Below are 5664 nucleotides of genomic sequence, written 5' to 3' on the forward strand. Positions count from 1 at the left end.
AAGTGAATGCACGAAAATGCTAGTACACCGGGTTTCCATTGATAAGTGTGCCCATACTAGAGCACGCCCTTCGTAGTCCTACGTCTAACAGGCGCGTGCTTATGAGTCAAAAAAACAAGGGATTACTGCAGAATATTCCTCAAGCTCAACTTTGAACACAAACCAGCAAGCAACATATAAACTACATTATCTAGTTGATTAAGAAAGCTACATTTGTTTTCCATTGGTTGTTGAGTCATTATAGCTAGGACTTTAAGTCTGATATATATTACTTAATTTTTTTTAAATTATATTAGAACAGTAAGCTTCGGGGGAAAACAATTGATCCAGCTCAGAACCAGTTAATTGGTGTGTGGTTGTCCCTGCTGTTCACTTGTCCGACCTTGATGACACCTTGTAGAATGCCCTGACCGCTTGTGTTGTATGCACGCTGTCCTGCAGCATGCCTATCGGTAGCTCCGCACCGGAAAACAGCCTGTAGGTCTCTGCACCACGAACGTGTAACACTCCTCCTCTCTTCCCTGACTCTCCTCTGTAACACACCGCCCAGAAACTAATCTGACTGCCTGCAGGCATATCAACGTACGTCTTCAGAATACACAGCGACAATGGTTACTCTGTCTACAGACTGCTGAACTTAGTAAAGAAGCTCTAATAAACACGTTATTAAAAAACATCATAGAAGGTTTGAAACTCCACCTGGCGGAGGGCGGGAGGGGCGGGGTCTCCGCCTTAGAAATATAGCAGCAATTGATACCACTAGCTGCCATGTATTTGCAATATCGTCGTTCTTGCATCCCCAGCAGTTTCCTCTTGTTATGTCAGCTTTCAACCTAGCCAATGGATACATGCACCAATCCTGCACCTTTAGAGTCATGGCTCAAGTTTTACGCCCTGACTATCCCCCCCATAAACTTGAGTTATGAACACCACCATGTGTCTGGCACTCTACCCCGACCGGGCGCGCGGCGCCCTCAATTCTGATTTTCGCATCGAGTCATATCCACTAAATAGAGCTCAAATGCTCGACCCCTAAAGGCGATTCGTCAAACATGTTGCAAGAATTTGCATGACATTCCCAGATAGATAACAACTCTGAATTCTTGATCACACATGCGTACATAATGTGTAGGAAGCTCTGGCACACAAATGAAGACTCGAGAAAACATAAACATAAATAATCCTCTCCACTTTCAAGAAGGTCGGCTTGCTAGAGAGATGTGTCGCTCACCAAAGAGTATGGTTCAGGGGTCATAACCTGATGGCAAATACGCACCCTACCGGCCCCTATAAGAGGTATATCAAGACTTTGGTGCGCCACAGGGTTAAAACCCCACTGCCGGCTTGCAGGAGTCCTGACCACATCTTGTATGACTACGCTCTATGTGGTGATAGTAGCATAAGTTTCCGGGCGAGCAGGGGGTTGGGGCACCCGCACACAATCTCCCTCTCACCCGTTTATTCTGCCCAGGCGTACGCAACCCCTAGGGTACACTTGAGGTGCTGGACGAAACGACAATGGAGTTGTGGCAAGTTCTCACTTTCCAATTTTATGCACGAGGGTAACGACACTTAGCTTATCGAGGTCCCGCTCAATGACGTTGACCATTAACAAAGGGCTGAGAAAGACGACAATCTAACTCGGGCTGGAGCTAGTAAGCTGGGAGGGACCACACACACGCAGGTGAGGATGTCGCAAGCGAACTGTGTGGCTATCTGTTCGCAGGGTACGAGGCGACCTTGAGGGTCATTCCCCGCAGGTGTCTCCCCCATATAAAAAACCGCGAGATCGGCACCATACCCCGATAACAGATCGATCACTTCCCTGATTGAGTTATCTCTCCGTGGACCGGTCCACTGCACGCAGGCCACCTTTGTATGTTACCCCCCATTCGAGGGATGACGGGGTCCGCTCCCACACTGCGGCTAGTGTAATCGTGGGAGCGTGATACTCTCGCTGACCGCAGCTTATGCTTTCACTCCTACTCGATGGGTGTTCAGTACGACACTTTGTACGCTACTCTAGGCCCCGAGGCGGGTCACACACTTAGTTACTCCTTTTGCACCAGCGCTGGCCTTTTATGCGCACACACCTTAGATTCTATTCGAGGGTCTCCAACGCCTACATCTCTCCAGGTGTTATCTCGATTTTGGGCCTGAGGACACGACACCCCTCAGTTACTGAGGTACGCCCTTCAAAGAAACGCTATAGCCTGCGCGTTCTTCCGTCTTGGGATCTTTTAATTACACGGGAACTTTATTCTGAGCGGTGCTTGAGCGGCCGTGGTGACACATAACTTGGCCTATCCGAAGACAACTCGCCGCCGTCTGGGACCTTGGCCTAAACGTGTCTGAATTACTAGCAACGACGAATGAGTTGCACAAGTAGCACCGCTTTTGTCTTAAGGGACCTTGTCACCAGTTCTTTGTGATCCCGTACATTGTCTTGTGTTACCCTGATACCCCAGCCTCCTGTTAAAGTCATTGATGGGGTGGGCGGTGTAAAACCTTCATCTCTGATGGTTTTTCTTAGGTTCCGGGTTCCTTGAACATACAGACATTTTTTGACGCCTTGCGTCCCAGTAATGAGATGCTTCATGGGCGTCTAACCCCCCACGCAGTTAACAGGACCGACCATAGCAGTGTAACATGGTGGACGCGTGTCCACAGCGCCCACACTGCTCCGCCCTTCCCTACCAACCCCAGTCCACACGGGGGTTATGTTCGGTAATGGATACATTTTACACGTACACGCAAGTCAAGACAGCTTTCACATTGTCAGAATCGATCGATTTTAGCTCTAACGTCTCTCTGCATTCTCCCCTAAACCTCTTCAAGACATGTAAAGGGTTGTAGTCTACATAGCTGTGCAGGTCTACACCCGCCGGGCCTCCCCCCCCGCCCCCCCCCCCCCAGTTGCTCAAGGAAGGGGTGCCACGGGCCCTCAGTAACCCTAGGCAACACGTGCTTTTCATGAACTCTAGCATCCAGTGTGTGAGCACACACGCCCTCACTGCTTACTTCATCTCAGGAAGTACACCTCTATGAACTCAACAGGTGTGTGTGTGGTGTGTGTGTGTGTTGTGTTGTGTGTGTGTGTGGTGTGTGTGTGTGTGTGTTGTGGGGTTGTGAGCTCCCAAAGTCTTGTAACAGAAACACACACACAGACGCTCACAGACGCACACAGACGCACACAGACGCACACAGACGCACACAGCCTGTGAGTGTTAAATCAACACATTATTACAAGAGAGAATAGTTCAGCTCGTGGAGGATTAGTTGTAAGGAAGCAGCAAGAAAGTGTGTTTTAGATTAGATCATTTAATTAATAGACTGATTCATTAAAATCAACTCATTAGTGACTCACAAGATTCAAATCTGATTCAATCATAAGTCAACAAAAATCAATATTAGTTCAGTTAATAAACAATTACTAAAAACAAAAATGGAACTGATTATTACTGATTTTAAAATTAAAGCCCCAAAAAAAGAAAAAAAGAAAACCTTAATCTGTGATTGATCGGTTGTACTTTGTCAATACTTTGAAAGCAAACAGAATGAATCAAAAGCTGTAAACAGCATATTTCTCCCAGCAGCACAGCCTTGCTCTTTGGTCAGTATGTCTGGGTCTAGTCATTCTATGGCACTTGCAGCAAATGTGATCGTGGGTTCGATTCCCGCTGAGGCCACCCATACATAAAATGTATGCACGCATGACTAAGTCGCTTTGGATAAAAGCATCTGCTAAATAGCATACAGTATATTATATATGATTATTTCTATGCCTGGTCAGCTGGTATTTGTGACTGGAGCCAAACTAACTCCTCTGGGCCAGATATCTGATAGCACCGGTCCGATTAGATTACCACTCTAATGCCTCATAGTGCCTCTGTGTGCCACTCCAATGCCTCATAGTGCACCACTCTAATGCCTCATAGTGCCTCTGTGTGCACCACTCCAATGCCTCATAGTGCCTCTGAGCACCACTCCAATGCCTCATAGTGCACCACTAATGCCTCATAGTGCCTCTGTGCACCACTCCAATGCCTCATAGTGCCTCTGTGCGCCACTCCAATACCTCATAGTGCCTCTGAGCACCACTCCAATGCCTCATAGTGCCTCTGTGCGCCACTCCAATACCTCATAGTGCCTCTGTGCGCCACTCTAATGCCTCATAGTGCCTCTATGCGCCACTCCAATACCTCATAGTGCACCACTCCAGTGCCTCATAGTGCACCACTCCAGTGCCTCATAGTGCACCACTCCAGTGCCTCATAGTGCACCACTCCAGTGCCTCATTTTGCACCACTCCAGTGCCTCATAGTGCCTCTGTGCACCACTCCAATACCTCATAGTGCCTCTGTGCACCACTCCAATGCCTCATAGTGCCTCTGTACGCCACTCCAATGCATCATAGGGCCTCTGTGCGCCACTCCAATGCCTCATAGTGCCTCTGCAGCACATCCCCAATCTGATTACCATAGAGCTACATTAGTGGAGGTTCAGGCACATAAACCGCCTGGAAATTACAAACTTGACTAACTAGAAAATCTCATAATATAACAGAAACCTACATAATCATTTTGTTTACATTGACTTGACACCCCATGGTGTGGCCCACATCACACTGCCCCATGACATAAGAGATGGAATAAGCTAACCTGGGTTTACCGCACCTGAATTAAACACAATCTGTTAAAGTAGGCTAATTGGCTAGCGTTGCCATCAGCTGTTGTTTACAGTTTCTGTTATGTCATCATTATAACACTTTTTTTTTTTAACGTAGGCTTTACGAAGGGCGTGTCAAGCTTTATAGCACCACTGTTGTGACAACAAGGCTATGCGGACAGAAGAGGAAGCGTTAGGCTCTCAGTGTCTTTTAGTATGGTCAGTGGGCACCATATCCACCCCCCTATGGACCATGACTCATCCTGCAGTCCATTCTAAGAACTTGATTAGGGGCCGGACCAGTCCATTTTAGGGGCATGATTAGGGGAAGGATCAGTCCCTTTTAGGGGCATGATTAGGGGCCGGACCAGTCCATTATAACAGCATGATTAGGGGCCGAACCAGTCCATTTTAGGGGCATGATTAGGGTCCGGACCAGTCCATTTTAGGGGCATGATTAGGGGCCAGACCAGTCCATTATAACAGCATGATTAGGGGTGGACCAGTCCATTTTAGGGGCATGATTAGGGGTGGACCAGTCCATTATAACAGCATGATTAGGGGTGGACCAGTCCATTATAACAGCATGATTAGGGGTGGACCAGTCCATTATAACAGCATGATTAGGGCTGGACTACAGTAGTAGTAGTAGCGTTTGTTGGCTCCTAGCAGGCCGTCTTTCTTTCTTGCTGCAGGCTTACGTTACCTCTGGGGAGGTGCTGGGGGAACATTCTCAGGCTGGTCATACCCATGTTAACCCAGATGTTGGACTGGGGGGTGCGTGTGGCGGGCTGCTGCCGCAGGAAGAGGAGGTAGCGTGGGAAGAGCTCCAGCTCAGCACGGCCTGTTTTCGTCTGCTGGATCACCTGGAAAAAAGGAGAGGAGTACCTTCACCCGACCGGTACCTCCCTCCGCCCAACCAGTACCTCCCTCCGCCCAACCAGTACCTCCCTCCGCCCAACCAGTACCTCCCTCCGCCCAACCAGTACCTCCCTC

General features: G+C 48.5%; 1 pseudogene; it reads right to left on the minus strand.

Moving 5' to 3' along the window:
- LOC112073597 (ubiquitin carboxyl-terminal hydrolase 32-like) overlaps nucleotides 1–5664 on the minus strand; it is a 41041-nt pseudogene that overhangs the window by 9536 nt on the left and 25841 nt on the right.

The sequence above is a fragment of the Salvelinus sp. IW2-2015 genome, unplaced genomic scaffold (assembly GCF_002910315.2).
Source record: "Salvelinus sp. IW2-2015 unplaced genomic scaffold, ASM291031v2 Un_scaffold2313, whole genome shotgun sequence".
Lineage (NCBI taxonomy): Eukaryota > Metazoa > Chordata > Actinopteri > Salmoniformes > Salmonidae > Salvelinus > Salvelinus sp. IW2-2015.